Source organism: Miniopterus natalensis, chromosome 15 (assembly GCF_054644295.1).
Source record: "Miniopterus natalensis isolate mMinNat1 chromosome 15, mMinNat1.hap1, whole genome shotgun sequence".
Lineage (NCBI taxonomy): Eukaryota > Metazoa > Chordata > Mammalia > Chiroptera > Miniopteridae > Miniopterus > Miniopterus natalensis.
This window is the reverse complement of record NC_142095.1, coordinates 3,156,975-3,161,585: the sequence shown is the minus strand read 5'-3', so window position 1 is coordinate 3,161,585 and position 4,611 is coordinate 3,156,975.

Here is a 4,611-nt window from a genome sequence, read left to right as displayed (position 1 = left end):
CTGTCTGGCCTCTGTCTAAACAGGATATGCTTAGGCTGATGACAGTCATGGGTCACTTGGCAGCCAGCCAAGCTTGGGCCCACCCGACCCCCACCAAGCACAAATACACACACACATGATGAGGGGGTGTTGGATAACAAGTGAGGATCACAGCCCTGTGTCCCCCTCTCTTGTCCACTCCGAACTCATGTGAGAAGCAGTTGCTGATAGGTCCACGTGGGGCCCAGCTGGGGGAATGAACAGGGGTCTGGGGGTGCAGGACCTGCAGGGGCCCAAGGAAACTCCTGACTCAGCCATTGGGATTGGCCTTCTGGGAGGTACTGTGTTCCCGGAGGCCTGAAGGCTCTAGAAGGAAACAGGGAAAGCGGTCCAGGCACGGGGGAATGGCATGTGCAAAGACCCAGAGAACAGAGCGTAGAGCTCCTGGAAGAGGCTCGGGAGGCCGCGGGCTCGAGTGTGGAAGGGAAGGGTGAGGCAGCCCTAAGAGGGCAGCCAGGCCCCTGTGCAGAAAGGGACAGTATTTGTGGGTGACGGAGGTGGCCAAGGGCTCTGGTCTCGAGGAAACGCGGGGTTTACACTGGCACTGAAGTCTGGGAAGAGCATTCCTGGTAGAGGGGACAGCAGCAGAAGCAGCCTAGAGGCAGCTTTGGGGAGCGGCCAGGGAGGTGGGCCGTTCCAGCTTTGATCGGCTCAGAGCCAGCCCCTGGGGCAAGCTGGGCAGGAAAAGGCTGAGCCGAGCCGAACCCCATCCTAGCTCTGGGCGCGGGTGACTCCTCTGCCCGCCCCCTCCTGGTGCTGCCTGAGCAGCCTCCCTGCACCCCCTCCATGGCCCCCTTTCCAGCGCTCCCTTTCTCTGGGATCCAGTTCCGGGCCGGGTGGGGGCTGGGCCAGAGAGCAGGCAGCGCCTGGGGCAGGGGAGATGAGAAAACCAGAAAGGGGGGAAACCTGAGCCAGCCCGGCTGGGCTGGGCGGGCCGGGGCTTGCTCAGCCTGCTAGGCCCGGGAAACAGGTTCCCCGGGGACTGGGAGAGGAGGGAGTGCTGGTTGAGTCGCCACCTTCCTGCAGGGGCACGGAGGGCCTCTGAAGCCCAGGCCTTGAGTCCCGCTTTCCAGATGCGGGCCGGAAGGCAGCCTCTCTCAAGGTTACCCAGCGGCGGGCTCCCCCCGACCCGAGGATGGAGGCCGGGGGTAGACAGATAGAGATGGTCAGGCCGCAGGAGGCCAGGGCTGCACTCCAGTCCCCACAGCGCAGCCTAGAAGAGCCAGAGGAAAGGAAACAGACGCGAGCGCTGCCAGAAACAAAGAATGGACCAGGCCGCGGGCTGGGGGTGGGGAGAAGCCCTTCAAAACTCTCCTGCTTGCTGTCAGCACCATCACCCAGGGTGAGGGCTGAGACAAAGGGGCCAATCCTTCTAGATTGTAACACTGTTGGGCTGTGTGGCACCTCAAGCTCCCTGAGGTGCTAAGCCAGGAGCCAAAGCTACACAGTCAGGATGTCACCCCAAGGTCCTACCTGAGAAGGGAGAGGGGGCAGCTCCAGGAGGGGACCCCAGAGGCTGGTTCGGTGGGAGAACGAGACCTGGCCTAACCACCTCTGCACCTTCTACCACCTTGTATGTTCAGACTGGTACCAGGGTGGGCTGCGGGGGGACTGGAGAAGCAGGCCTAGGATCTGAGTGTCCTGCAGAGGAAGGAGGGAGGCCTGGTCAGTGGGCGACTCTGTAGGGCAACCTGGGGGACTCTCAGGTGGAGCAAGCACAACCAAGTGGCTTTTGGAGGGGAAGACAGAAGGACTCTGGGTGGCAGGGAAAGCATGGGGTGGGGCAGCCAGTTCAGAAGGGCTGGGTCTTAGGCGAGGAGTTGGCTCCTGGCCACTTGGCTCTTGGTTCGGGTTCCCTTTCAGACCAGGTGCTGCAGGGGTTTTCTCTCTTATTCACGCAGTAAAGACTTACTGACCTCCGTAAGAGCTGTGCCGGCTCTCCCTCTCTTTGCCTGCCCAGAGCCCCTGTCTGGCTTGCAGCCCCTTGGCTCATCTGGGCCCCATGACCTGGCCCTTCGCTCCTGGAGCCTTCCCAGAGCTCTGGAAAGTGCAGCCCTCTTCAGACACCGTGGCCTGGCCTTTTCCCATCTCCTCTTCCTCATCTATACCTTGGGGACGCCGGGCCCTGCTTCACAGCAGGACTATAACCACAAGCCTGGCACCCGGCTGGTTTCAAGGGGTCTTTGAAATGGAAGGTAAAATCCTGGGAGGCTCTACAATTTCCTGCCAATAATACACACTTTGTGTATATATATATATGATATATGATATATAACAACATGTATAGTGATTCAAAATGCTTAACCCAGAGCGGACACAGGGCAAGGGCGCAGTGCGGATTTTCTGCTGCAGTCATAATTGTTCTTATTTATATTGATTACTCCGTCTTCTCAAACTGTTGAGAAGAGACTTGGCCTTCCACCGTGTGTAGCCGGGCTCAGCTCTGGCTCTCTTCCCTCTCCCTATCCACTTCCCCCGCCCCCAAGGCCTCTGTGCCCTGGGCCTATTCTGTGCCTGTGAGTGGAGCTCCGTGGATAAATCAATTGAGTCTCTTTCCTTCCCAACCCAGCACCCTCAAGTCATTGACAAGTCCTAACAGTTCTGCTTTAGTGACTGTGGTAATGATCATGCTGGGGGTGGTGACAGAGGTGGCCGGGGCTATGAGGGAGGCTGGGGCTGGGGGTGGCGGGAGGGATGGCATTGGAAACCACAGCGATGACGGTGGCATAAGCTGCATTGGTGATGGTGGCTCTGTGATGGTAACCTTAGGGGTGACCCTGGTACAGAGGAGTGAGTGGGGATGAGGAGAGATGACTGTCACAGTGTTTTAAATGAGACACAACAGAGAGGAAAGGTGCGGGCACTGTCCCTGCAGCCACAGGACTCCAGGCTGGGGTCTCCTGCCTCAGATGGCCAGCCTCTGCCTGGAGCATGCTGCGGGCACTCCGAGGCCGGTCAGCAGACTCCTTAACATCCCACCCCACCCCACCTTTGCAGTCAACCAGCCACTGGGTCAGAGGGAGGGAGGCCTCCTCTAGAGGGTCTGGTTAGCCAGGAGGAGAAGTGGGGGGAGAGAGAGGGGCTGTGAGGGGGACTATAGAAAGGAGGAGAGGAGGGAGAGGGGGAAGAAAAATAGGGGGAGGGCAAGAGGGGGGAGGGCAGAGGAGAAGGGAAGGAGGAGAGGGGAGAGGAAAGGGGGGGGCGAAGGAATAGAAGGCAGCGAGAGGGAAAGAAGGCCCATGCCCCTGGGACCTGAGCAAAGTGGCTGGAGCAGGGCTGAGACTGTGGTGCACACGGAGGCCATGACCTTGGGGGCTGGGTTGGGTGGAGAGTCCCTTCCCGCTCAGTTGCAGGAGGCTGGGGTCATCACGAGGCCAGCTGAAAGCAAATGTCCCTTTTAGGAGGGGAGGCACAGCCTATCTGGCTTCTCTGGGATATGGAACTATAACGGGTGGGTCCCTGGGGCTGCTGGCTTGAAAGAAGGCCGGCGGTTGCTGGGATCCCAGGCAGCCCTGGAGTGGCTGGACAGAGCGGTGAGGCTGGACAGCCGCGACCTGGCCTGGGCTGCAGGGTGTGGGCAGCACCCCGCCGTGCCAGCGGTCCCAGGGCCTGCACCGCCACCTGCTGAGCGTCCGGGGCAGTCCCGGGTCCTGCGCCGCGGGGCTCACGCGCGCGGCCGGCCGGCGGGGAGTGGGAAGGCGCGACGAGGCGAGGGGCGCGCAGGTGAGCGCGGGCTCGTCGCTTCCCGGCTCGCTCGCCCTTCCCGCCGGGGAGTTGAGCGCCCGGGTAAACACCAGGCGCGGTGTGCGCGGTGTATCCACGGAGAGACAAAGCCGGGGCGGGGCGGGGGCGCCGCCCGCGAGGCCCGGGCGGGGGCGCGGGGCGCAGACTAGCCTCCCCTGGCGAGGGTTGCCCCACCGCCCCGGAGACCCCAGCCGAGCCCGCGGACAGGTGGAGCGGGGGCGGGGTGGCGGCCGGGCGGGTCCCGCCCCGGAGGTGGGGCCGGGCGGGGCGGGGCCGCGTTATGCAAATGTCGCCCACGGGCGGCCAATTGCCGGCGCTCCCCGCGCGGCTCCGAGCACCCTGTCCCGCCGGCGGCCGGGAGACCGGAGCGAGCGAGCGAGCGGACGGCCGCGGTCCGGCGCGCCCCGAGCGCAGCGAGGAGCCAGGGCGCGCGGCGAGGAGCGGCGCAGCCCCGCGCGGCCGCCCGGCCCCAGCCCCGCAGCCAGGCGGGCGCAGCGCCATCGGGCCGAGCTGAGCGCAGCGCCCCGAAGCTTCGTGCGCCGTCGCCCGCGCCCCGCGCCCTGCGCCCCGCGCGGGGGAATGCGCCCTCTGCGCGCCGGCCAGGGGGCGCCCGCAGCCCACCCGGGGGGAGGCGGCCCGGAGCACCCCTGAGCCTTCCCATGGCCCGGGCCGGGGCCCCGGGCCTCCGCTGCTGACGCGCTCGAAGCCCTCGGAGCCCGCTAAGCCGGGGCTGCGGCGCCGACACCGGTTCAGGCACAGCGGCGAGAGCGCGCGGGCAGGGCCATGGCCCGGGGGAGCCGCTAGCGCCGGCCGGCCGACCGGGAGCGG